Below are 13,730 nucleotides of genomic sequence, written 5' to 3'. Positions count from 1 at the left end.
AAAATTTTCTTTTTTATTAGAAATTAAATGAACTAAATGACTTTGCCATACATTTGAATCCTTTTTGATAACTATTCATATATTTGGTCCTCGATATGCAATGCTATATTCAGCATATTTATTAAAGTTTAGAGGCAGTTTATATGAGTTACCAATATTTGCTCTTAGATAATAGTTTTCATTTATGTTTATTTCAAACTTGTTATTAAAGTTTGAAGGAGAGAGATTATTATTGAATCGATACATAAAAATAAAATGCTGATAGATATTTATTGCATAAACATCCATTATTTTCATATCTTTCGTTATAGGTTTGGCGCGTTCACGCTTATTTTTAGAGTAAATGATTCTGCTAGCATGTTTTTGTAGACTATAATTTTTTTTAAGTTTTGATGGTTGCCTATTCGTCCATGTTATTTTTGCATAGCTGATGAAGCAATGAATTAGTCCAAAATATATTAGTTTGAGACTTTGTTTACTGATATATGAGCGAACTCGATACATCATACCAATTATATTAGTGATTTTAGATTGAATATATCTTATTTGAGGAAGCCAGGATAAATTCTCATCAACAAAAACTCCTAAGAATCTAATACTGGCTTGTTTTTTAATTAAGTTATCATTTAAGATAAGGTCAGGCAACTTAAGAGGAAGGTTTTCTTCTTGTGTTTTTTTAAGGAATAGTATATGGTTTGTTTTCTCTGAGTTAAGTGAGAGTTTGTTAGCCCTAAACCAATTATTTACTTTATTTAGTTCAATATTCATATCTAAGTATAATTGCTTGATATCATTGTTAGTGAGAAATATATTTGTATCATCAGCAAACATGACTGAATTAAGTTTTGAAGATGCATTGCAAAAATAATTTATATAAATTAAAAATGGGAGTGGACCAAGGGTAGATCCTTGGGGGACTCCACATAAAACATTTAAAACTCCAGATTGTATATTACACACGTATTGTTTTCTATTGGTAAGAAATAATTAGCAACATATGCCCTTCTTATTATAATTCCGATATTTCTAATCTTTCTGCTGATATAGATATTAATGAGTTCTCTATTTTACACCTAAATATTAGAAGCTTTCAAAAAAAATTTGATAAATTTAAAGATTTTTTATATAGTGTTGAAATTAATTTTAGAATTATTTGTCTCACAGAGACAATCGAGATAAACAAGTTGAAAAAGATTCAAATTTTCAACTACAAAACTATAAAGTTATTCATCAAGTTATTCAGAAATTCTGAGACAATAGGTGGAGGAGTATGTATTTTTATTCACAACTTTTTCAATTTTAAACCGCTAACTGAATTTAGTGTAACTAGTAATAATTGCGAATCATTAACCATCAAAGTTATAAATAAAACCACTAAAAACATCATTGTACATGTTGTGTACAGACCACCATCTGGCAATAACAAGTTTTTTGAAAAACACTTTAAAAATTTAATTACAAACAAGATTTTATGTGGCAAACGTGTCTTTTTTGTGGGGGATTTTAATTATAATGTGCTTGATTACGACTAAAATAAAAATGTAAAAAATTTTATGACAATCATATTTCAAAATGGGTTCATTCCAACAATAAATAAACCAACACAAATTTCTAGGAATAGCGCAACCTCAATTGATCAAATAATAATTAATGAATATACAAAAAATAAAATAAAAACTGGAATAATAATATCTGATATATCGGATCATTTCCCAATATTTATAATTGCACATAAAGTTGTCGAACACACCCCTCAAAAAATAATAATTACAAACCGAATATATAATGACATTTATATGAAACTTTAAATAATTCTCTATTTTCTGAAAACTGGGACGAGTTTTTACAAATTCAAACCACAGATACTGCTTATAACATTTTTCTTTGGATATTCAAAAAACACTATGATAAAGCTTTCTCGGTGGTAACAAAAATTATTAAAACTAAAACATTTATAAACCCTTGGATCACACCAGGAATAATATAATCATCAAAAAAAAAAAAAACGATTGTATGAAGTGTTTCTAAAAAAATGAACTTATGAAAATGAATTAAGGTATAAAAAATATAAAGGTCGCTTTGAATTAATTATAAAATTTTCAAAGAAGTTATACTATTCAAATAAAATAATAAAATTTAAAGGCGATACTCAAAAAACGTGGCAAGTCATTAAAGAAGTAATTGGAAAAAAAAACACTAAAACTAAATGGTCTTCCAAAAATACAAAAATATCATCATCAAGATATTACAAAAGAATCTATAATTGCTAAAACATTTGATGAGGTATTTGTCAATGCAGGTTTAAATTTAGCATCAAAATTAAAACACAGTGAGTTTAACAAAGAGAATACTTGACTCCTAGCAAATCAATAATGGAAAATGCTGAGTTAACTGAAAAAGAATTATTAGATGCTGTGCATTCATTAAAATTAAACAAAGCACAAGGACTTCATAATGTTAGTAGTAATGTTGTAATCAAATGTTTTTTCTATATTAAAAAAGTTCTTTTGCATACATTTAATCTTTCCTTTAAACAAGGAATCTTTCCAAAAAAACTTAAAATTGCAAGGGTAATACCAGTTCCTAAATCTGGAGATGATACTTATATTTCTAACTATAGACCTATTTCCATACTTCCTTGTTTCTCGAAAATACTAGAACGCATTATTTATAACAAATTATACTCATTTTTAGAAAAAAATAATATTCTTTATAACAAACGCCATTATCATGCTTTTCTTCAAAAAAATTTTGTAATTTTTTTTGAATTTCTTTTTTAACTTTTTCTGACAAAGACTAGTAGATCTAGTAAGGCATTCGACACTGTTGATCAAAGTACTTTGGCTAAAATTTTAGAAAACTAAGGAATCAAAAATATGAACTTAGGTTGGTTCAAAAGCTACTTATCTAATAGAAAACAATATATTTCATTCGGCAATGAAAAAAATTAATAATATAACAATTACTTGCGGCGTTCCTCAAGGATCTATATTAAGACCACTTTAGTTTTTAATCTATATTAATAATTTGAGCAAAGCTTCTAATATTCTAGATTCTTATTTGCTGATGACACAAATTTATTTTTTTCTCATAATGATATAACAACATTACTTAAAACGGTCAACATTGAATTTCTAAAACTAACCGAATGGTTAAATACGAATAAACTTACAATTACTTTAACTAAAACTAAGTATACTATTTTTCATCGCCTCCATAAAAAAGATAAAAATATATATATATATATATATGTATGTATATATATTTGTATATGTATGTGTATGTATGTATATGTATGTATGTGTGTGTGTGTGTGTGTGTGTGTGTGTGTGTGTGTGTGTGTGTGTGTGTGTGTGTGTGTCTAAATATATATATATATATATATATATATGTATATATATATGTATATATATATATATATATATATATATATATATGTATATATGTATATATATATATATATATATATATACACATACATACGCATGCACATATATTTATATATGTATGTGTGTATATATATATATATATATATATATATATATATATATATATATATATATATATACATGTATATGTCTGTATGTATATATGTATGTATATATATTTATATATGTATGTGTATGTATTTATATGTGTGTGTGTATGTATATATATATATATATATATATATATATATATATATATATATATATATATATATATATATATATATATATATATATATATATATATACAGTATCGGACAAAACGAGTGCAACCAAATTATGCTAATTTAGTTTCTTTGTATAAAAGTGCAGCATTTTTTCAATTTAGAGAAATAACTATTTAACCGTTAAGAGACAAAGTTCTTCAAGTTTTTTTCATTACAAAGTTCATTATTTGTACACGAAAATTAATAAATTAATCAAAAGTATTAAAAAAAGTTGATTTCCTTCTGGACAAAACAAGTGCAACTCGACAAAATGTTGACCAAGCTGTATTTCGCTATCAATATTTCGTGGCGAATCCTTTGTTGTCGATCACAGTCTTGCATCTTCGAGGCATAGATTCGATCAGGTGATCAATGAAACTTTGTGGAATCGCTGCCCAGGCCTTTTGGATTTGTTGAAACAGTTGATCCTTATTACGAACACCTTCACGATTAATTCTGCGGATGACGATCTCCCACAGGTTCTCGGTAGGGTTGAAATCCGGAGATTGAGGCGGCCAATCCATCACCGATAGGTGGTTGTCTTAAAACCACTGCTTGACTACTTTTGCAGTGTGTTTCGGATCGTTGTCTTGCTGAAAAACCCATTTTATTGGCATATTTCATTCAGCATGAGGTAACATAACATCTTTCAGGATATTTTTATACATGAAACGGTCCATTATTTCATCGTTTCGATGTATTGGACCTAGACCGTTAGCAGAAAAACACCCCCAGACCATTACATTGCCTCCACCATGCTTCACGGTGTTATGGCAGTAACGTAAATCGAGGTTTTTTCCGGCCGGTCGACGTACACGGCGAATGCAATCGCTCCCAATGATGTTGAACTTCAATTCATCACTGAACAGGACAGTTCGCCATTTCTGCACATTCCAGTCAATATGAGGTGTAGCAAACAGGAGTCTTTTCTCATGGTTTTTTAGTGAAATCAGCGGTTTCTTTGCAGGGCGTCGAGAAAACAACCCGGCTTCAACAGCACGTCGTCTGATTGTTCGGTCCGATAAAGGCAGCTCTATTTGCTTTTATATCTCGACTGATGATGTCCAGGGATCCTTCTTGACGGATCTGACGATCATAGAATCTTCTCTAGAAGTGGTGGAACGCGGTCTTACACCTTTGTTATCTGCTGCCAACTTCCCCGTTGAACGATATTTGGAACATAGTCTTGATACGGTCCATTTTTCACGCGATCTTTATCACAAATACTTTTTTGTGACATTCCACTTACGTAATTGCCAATAATTTTCTTTCTTAGTTCCAATCCAAGACTGTCGGGAGTCATTTTTTCACTTGAAGTCATAAAAATAATAAAAACAAATAATCACGCTTCTCATGGCTTACCGTGTTACATTTACCTTGTGATGATACAATAATGCTCTGTGGAACACAACGTCTTGGTTGGATGTGGACTGTATTGATGTAATGAAACACTTGTTGTATTTCACTTCTTGTATTGATGTTCTTCGATAAAACACTTCGATAAAACTCACTTCGATAAACTGTCTTGATAATACTGACTGATTGACTTCCATATACTGACTGAATTACATGTCGATTAACATGTCTCTCATAAAGTAAAATGAACCTGTTTGAACCTGTTCTGGAAGATTCTAGATGCTTCTTTTCGATTTTACTGGAAGCTTCTGGATGCGTCTGGATGCTTCTGATTGTTTCTGGATATTTCTGGATGTTACTGGATGATTCCAGATGCTTCTTCTGGAAACTTCTGGAAGCTTTTGCATGCTTCTGGAAACTTCTGGAAACTTCTGGATACTTCCTTTAATTATAAAAAAATTTCCGTGACGTTGAAACGGACCAGACTTAAGAAAATGAAACCAACCAAAAAAGTTGCACTTGTTTTGTCCACTGCAAAATGGCACTTATCAACGAAATTCTGCCTGTGTGCTGTCACCTGTCAGCTGATTGCTCATGTCATGGCATGCTATGACTCCAGACTCATGAACTGTTTGCTGTGGTAGTATAGTTCGTTTCGTTTTTAAGACATGTAAAATTAGGAACACTTTTTAGGATTGTTCGATGTTGGTTGCAAATGTTTTGTCCAATACTGTATATATATATATATATATATGCATATATAAATATATATTATCTTTTGATTGTAAATTAACTTTTATGTTTTCATTTTTCATGTGTTCTTTATTTGTTGTTGCTGTTGGTTTTTGTTTTCTTAAATGAATTTTTAAAATTTTCTTTTAATGAATACCCTTGAAATCTGAATATATATATAGCATTGCAAAACCACAAGTTTAACCTTCATGTTGTTGAGATTATATTACTTCCTTAACTTTTACTAAAAATAACTTCGAAAGACTCTACTAAACTATTTTGCATTTTATATAAACTTCTTTAAAACATTTTGCTTTTTTCTCTTTTTAATTTTTAATTTTAGTTACAACGTATCTATATAAATATCTAGAAAAAACATGGGGCTTGGTGATAAGGCAAACTCTCTACTTCTCAATCTTGGAGAAAACTGTCTTTTTCTCAATCTTGCCATTTTTATATATATTATAAAACACGGAAGTTGTAAATATTTGCACTAGAGAAAAAGTGCATTCTAATGAACAGTGACTTTGTCAAGGTTTGCATGCATGGGTAGCATCCAGAAGCGTAGCTATTAGATGCTACACATGTATGAATTACCCATAGCTTAGAAATTATATCCTCTTCTCCCCTTTAAAGTTACATTATGGTCACTAACCTATTTTTGCTCAACAAAAAAAAGAAATAAAAAATCAATGATTATTTAGCAGCCCCTATTAGCACTCATGCGGCAGGGAACCCGTCTCTGCACTACTGGTATAACCACATGTTGACTATATTTGCCCCTAATAGAATATAAATATATAAATTGCTTAAATTTTTTAGCCTAGGTTTTGTGGTCTTTTTATCATCCAGACTAAATTCTTGTTTAGAGGAAAATACGATCTAGTTTTTTTTATCCAAATAAGCTCTTTTTGTTTAGATTCCTAGAGTATTTTTTTAGACATTAAATTGTTTGAACTATTTTAGAGAATAAAGTAGGTGGAGGTGTCACTGACAATTGCATTGTCATAAAGAGAATTTTATATAGAAAAGTATTTTCAATTTTAAAATTTTGAAACTCTCGTTAATTTAAAGATTTTAGTGACTTTTTACTTTTTAACAACATAATTTTATTTATAACTAAAGGTGTTAAAAAACAAAAAGTCATTAAAATTAATTAAATTAATAATAATCACATCATATCCCATGGTTCAAAGTTTTATCCCGTAAATCACTGTAGAGCTACAATATAATTCTGTATTACTATAATATAATTAATCTGTATTACTACAATAACACTGTATTACTACAATATAATTCAATTTTTTTAATATTTAGAGACAGATGTAAAAATATAGATAAGATCATCGTTAATACTTAACTAAGGTAATTTTGTATTAAACTTTTACGCGTCGAAAAACGTTATTAACAATATTATTACAAACATGTTACAAACATGTTACAAAAGCCCAAGAAACAACTTAACTATTAAATCAGCTTGCTTTAAATATAAAGATAATTTACATTTTAAAGAATGACATGTTATTAATTTAATTGATAACAATATATTTTAAAGAATGACAAAACTGCCCTATTTAACAATTAAATTGATAACAAATGTTAACATATAAAACTTGTTTTAAAATTTTGATATAAAATCTGTTTTAAAGTTTACAATATTACAAATATTACTAATTTATTAAAAATATTACAAGAGAAAAAGGCGTTGATTTGGTATTCTGTAGATGCGAACTTCAAATCCGGCCTAAATTTTTTTAAATCTTTTTCGCTCTCTGTTTTAGTTCTAATAGTTTAAAATCATGACCTCTAATCATGCACATATTATAAGTTGATTGTTAAAATGTTTCTTTTGGGTGAACTTAACATCATCATTATCGTTATGAGTACCACATTGTCATACAGTAAGATAGTATTCCTATAAAACAACACGAAACATTGTTTTTGCACGTTTTTTATTGTTAGCACATCTTTTAGATCTTTCTTTCTTGCTGAACTTTAAATCTAATTTTTTTCATTCAGATTCATTCATTTTGTGTACTATATAGTTCTTTACATATTTTCTGCGTCGATAAGTATAGACGACCCATTATGATCCACCATATGTAAAAGGTTATATCAGCACAAATATTTTGCATAATAAAATTACTTTCTTTTATATAACTAAGTTATATCAATTTTTTAAGAAAATTGAAAAATTTAAAATTATATAGTTATATTTTTAAAAGATTGAAGCGGAACGGAAAAATTTTTTATTTAATGTTACAATGAAAATTGCTTACCTTCACATACTTTTATCATCACATGATCAAAAATTTGTTTTTTACATAATTTTTTTTTTTTATATCCAAACATTTATAAAAATTTTTATCATCATGTTTTTTTTTTACCTAATTTGATTTTCTTTTCCGTTTTTGTTTCGCGGAAAATATTTTGTATGTTGAAACCCTCCTTATATGGTGCAAATTATCGGGTGAACCAAGAAAAATCCAGTAAACTTTAAAGAAGTCCAGCCATCTTTAAATTAGGATTTTTTGAAATAATAACAATTTGTGTCAAACTTTTTTTAATTCAAATGTGTACAAACATTAATTAGCTTTTCAACTTGATTTAAGGGGCTTAATTGGTTGCTTTGAAAGAGATCAAATTTTTGAGAGGATTGATCATTTCGCGAATTTTTTCTTCAATAACCTTATTGGTTACTTAATCCAATTTTTCCAAATTTTCAATGCGTCATGTTAAACATGAATAGTAATAATTGGTAAATATTTTGTTTATAAATATTTAAGACCTTTTTTTTTCTTTTCCTCCTAACACAAGAGCACTGTTCTTATCAAAGAGCACCGCGTTATAGCATTTAATCAGGAAGTTCACGCCTCCCTACTTACCAGTGATACATATATGACCAGAGTCTGCTCTAAACCAAGAACCTCCGACTCCGGAGCCAGAGCTCGAGCCACTAGACCACGACTGCACATTCTTAAGACAATTTAACTGTTCTGTTTGCGCAAAATACATTGCTTTACCGTAATCTGTACTTCCCTATGCAATACTGCAGTAAAAAAGGTAGCTGTGAATAAAAAAAAAATTAGTCTTTGTTAAAGCAGAGTATTTAAAAATGTTTTTGTTTTGTATAGTATTGAAACAATGTTGAAGATTTTACTTTCTATTAAATGGATGCTTCTATGAAAGGTTTTCATTTAGAATTACTGTTATAAAGTTAACGGTAGATTTGTTTTTAACTACTGCTTTTTAGAGTAAATAACTAGGCAGTTTATGTGAAATATTATCAACTTTATTAGGTGAAATTAACCACCTAATACAGTTGGTAATGATAGTTAGGTGAATTAAACAGATTGAAACAATTAGCAAAAAATATAAGATAATATTTTAGATGCTAAAAATAAGTCATTTATATAGAATTGAAATAACAATGGTCCTAGGATAGATCCCAGGGGTACCCCGCAGTTTATAAGTCTTTTTTTGGTTTCATTTGTTTATAAGGTTGTGCATTGTTTCCTGTTTACCATGTAGCCTTTGAACCAAATTAAGTTTAGGGGTGTTTACTCTTTAGACTTCTAGTTTCTTATAAAGATTTCATGATTGACGGTGTCAAAGGCTTTAGGTAAATTAATGAAAACTCCTAATGTATAATAACCTTTATTGAAAGTTTGCTACTTATAAATTATTAACGAAGATGTGCTGCATCAGGCACATTTGTACTTGCAGTCTTTGACTTTTTCCTTCTCTCTTCAAGTGTTTTGAGACATAAAACACCATTTTCTCTACTCAGAGGTTTAATGTGTGATAGAAAAAACTGTTTTGATAGCATGGTTTTGAACTTTCTCCAGCGCCTCTATGTCTCATTTTTTCCCTCAGCCTACATGAATCAACTTACACTTCTCAATATTGAAAATCATCATCCATCACTGTGACCGTTTAACGTCTTTGTTTATATATGCTTGAAGGAGATCCCAGTCCAATTTTATGATGTCAATGATTTTGCTGTCATCATCTGTCATCTTGCTTTGGTATTCAAATTTGTCTGGAATAACTTTGATGTACAGAAAAAACAGTAATAGTCCTAAAACCAAACTCTGTGGTACGCCGCTGGTAACGTTTTTCCAATTAGATGTGTGTTCTCCGATTAACAACTTTTTAAGGTTTTTTGTAGAGAGTTTTTTTACGATAGCCATACTTTGATCCATTTGTGAAGATCATCTTTGATTTCATAGCTTTGAAGTTTGTGGAGGAGCTTTTGTTTTACGTCTGTAACATATCCCTGGTATATTGCGTCTGTCATTATATCGAGTGTCTCAAAAAGGTTTACTAGGAACAACTTTTTAAAAAACAAAACCATGTTGGGTTTTTGATATTTAATTGTTTAAAATTTAGTGATTCATAAATTCAGTGATTCATTATCTGGTCTCAAACAAAACGCTCCATAATTTTGCCAGGGGTACTAGTAAATGGTCTGTAAATAATTGCTTTGAGTTTGGAGCCCTTCTTGAATATTGGTGTTATGTTTCAGTGCTTTCAATTGTCTGGCACTTCACTTTTTATGAAAGAAGTCTGAAAAATAAGTGTAAGTGAAGTTGGAAACGTTGCTGCACACCTTTTGAGTAGGCGTGGATAGACGCCGACTTGTTCTCGTCCATAGTTTTGAGTCTCTTTTGTACTTTACCACGTGTTATACACTGCGTCTTTATTGTACATATAACTTTTATGCGGCTCAATCACATAAACAGACTGAAAGTAGTCATTTAAAACTTGACGTATTTACCTCGCCTTAACTTTCCCCTTTTCCGTCCTTTAAAATTTAATCATTTACATACTGCATTTTGTTTATGCAGGCGTGAATTGATTTTGGGTTATGCTTTGAGGCTTGAACGATTGCTTATTTGAATTTTTGCACTGCTTCTTTAACCTCTTTATTGACCTGTTTGGCGTGTTTTTTTTCAAGAATTTTACGTTCAAAGCACTCAATGGCTCGGTAATTTGCCCTAAATGTACTTTTTTCTACGATTGCCTCTTTAAAAAAGTAAGGGACTTTGACAATAAAAATGTTCAAAATTGGTGTATAACACTTGCAAGTATCTTCTCTTTTTTGATAAAAAAGATGGTAACACTCGTTCGTTGAGAGGTCATTGAATAAATCTTTTCAGCCATACGCTTCAATGTATGTTGATATTACCGCGTATTTTGCTCTACTTCTTATATATCGCGTTTTAATAATTGTAAATTGACGCTCATTTTCTACGTTTGCAGTTGTGAAAGGGTAATTACACTGCCTAACCTCTGCTTGAGTACCATTGGTACTGCGATATATCACATGTACTGCAGCACCTAATGGTGCTTCTTCTTTGATGTTTACACTTGTGCTTGAGCTTGTCACTTATGATTAAGTCTAAAGTATTTTTAGGTGTGCTTTGACTCGATTGTCTTTATGTTCGAAAAATTACTAATTGTGACAGGTGGTTATATGCCAGGCATTCCTGAAATATTCTTGAAAACATAAACTATTGCAGTTACTGCCATCACCATCTACTTCTTCGTATTTAGTGTGTACAAAACTCAATTAACCATAAACTAGAATTGTTGCGCACCCAATTTTGTTTGACGCCTTCGATTTGGCGAGTGACAACATCAATTCGATTCCGACTCTTCAATTCAGCAAGCACCATTTTGTTTAGATCATGGGGTTGGTACATTGTTTCGAGGAGAATATTTTCCTAAACAAACAAAATACAACCCCCAGACTTGTTTAACATTTGAAAAATGACTTCATTAGCAATGATTTCACTTTTTTTGATGTATAAAGCGACACCACCTTCACAATAGCCTCTATGTTTTCAAGGCATATGATAGCCTGCCAGTTTTGGTTAATTGTTTTGAGATGTTGTTTTTAGTCTAGAAGCTAGTTCATCAAGCTTTGATTTGTTGAGAGAGCATGTGTTATACGCCCAAAATCGTAGATACCCGTCTTAAGTAGCTGTTGTATGATGCTGCTATTGATAGGATTTATGTAAAGAAGGTTGCGATCACATTTGTTGAGATGGTATTAGCGGTGCTGTCGGCAGCGTTGACAGCGGTACTGACTGAGCATTTGTGAGTTGTATTTGCGGCGGTAGTGTTAGTATTAGTGGTACTGGTGTTTGAGATGGTGTTGGTTGTGCTGGCAGGTCTTGTGATAACAGAAATAAGGGCGTTTGTAATTATTGACTGGTTGATCTATGACCGATTTATTTTTGTTGTTCAAGAGTAGCAAAGATGCTTTTTTGTTCTTCGGCCAATTTTGATTGCGTTGATGCATTATACTGAACCGGACAGCCAATGAACGATGAAACAAAAGGATTTGTCTAAAAAATTACCTGCTTGTAGTTTTTTATTTTTATTTTTATTTCTTTCCTTGTTAAGTAGTGTAAACTCAAGTTGTTGAGCTGGCTTCCTATCCTGACGCATGTATAACCCTTTGAAGTCCTAAGTCTTGTAGTGCCTTCTCGACGTTTTTACCTTTTTTTAGACAACATACTGACTTTATTATAATTCTGATAGTTCCAATCGCTTTGAAAAGTTCCTCAACTTTGTTATAGTTGGATTTTTACAAATCGGCGTTGCCGAATAAAAAAACGTTTCACTACCTCGCTTGTCTGTTTTTGAGAGATTCTTATATAAGCAAAAACTAAAAATATATTTTAAAGTTATTTTGATATAAGTAGTTATGTAATATTTGTTGTATGGATCAAAACTTATATATTTTACATTTTTTTAAAAATGTTTAAAAAAAAAGCAAAAAAAAAAAAAAAAACAAAAACCGTTAAACTTTCGTGTTGAGCGAGACTAGACTTTATAAACTGGAGACAAAAAACAACGTTTATATCTTAAGGGAAATAATATTTTAAAAAAACCTAAGGGGAAATAATATTTTAACATTTATTTTTAATTTATTTATCGATCAACAGTTCTTTATAAATTAATTCATTTAGTAACACGTCGTTTTTTAAATCAGAAGAACTTTGTTATTATAATAGTTTATGGCAAATTTCACCTGAAGTATAAAAAAGGCCACGCAGGTGAAAGTCTTAAAAGCCAAATATGTTTAATCTCAATTACGATAAAGATGAAAATACAAGATAAATCCTTCGAAAAGCAAAATTTTTTAAATTACTATTTAATTACATTAACATTTGAGATAAAAATATGTTGAATTCAAGATATTCACCAATGAGATATTTTCCACTATATTATATAGTATTTGCAATATATAACTTATGTGAGAATAGTCGCTCAGATCCCATGTGGGCTTTATTGTATATAACCATGTGGTTCAAATTATTATTTACCATATGGGTTACACGCGGAGAAAACTATGAAAAATCATATGCGTTTTTTTACTTAAAATAAATTTTAAAACACGTTATATATTGCATAAACATCTTTTAGACATAACATCTTTTTAAATAAGGGCAATACATCTTTATTATGAAGGACCAATATTTGATCGCTATAATAAATAGCAATAATGAGTAACGATAAAAAGTTTAAAAAACAGTTTGTTTTTATGAAAACGTTTTAAAACAAAATGTTTATATTGTTGGACATTACACACACGCACACATGCTTTTTTCAAACAATCCATAATATTCATCGACTCATAACAATTTTACTATTATTTACATCGATTCATAAATTTGGATCAACAAAAATTATTATATTTTGATGAAAATTTATAGAAAACCTTAAACTTAATAATTCAAGAAAACCTAATTATTTTTAAATATCATTTATACTTTACTATACACATTGTACACGAGAAAAAGCTGTCAACCTCGACTCGTTGTCGTGTCTAACAATCGAACGTCTCACGAACATCATTGATGCGAATTTTGAAAAAAGATTTGCATCTATACACTTACAAGATTCAGTTGACTCAAGAGCTAAAGCCTACTGA

Source organism: Hydra vulgaris, chromosome 14 (genome assembly GCF_038396675.1).
Source record: "Hydra vulgaris chromosome 14, alternate assembly HydraT2T_AEP".
NCBI lineage: Eukaryota > Metazoa > Cnidaria > Hydrozoa > Anthoathecata > Hydridae > Hydra > Hydra vulgaris.
This window is presented reverse-complemented; position numbering follows the sequence as displayed.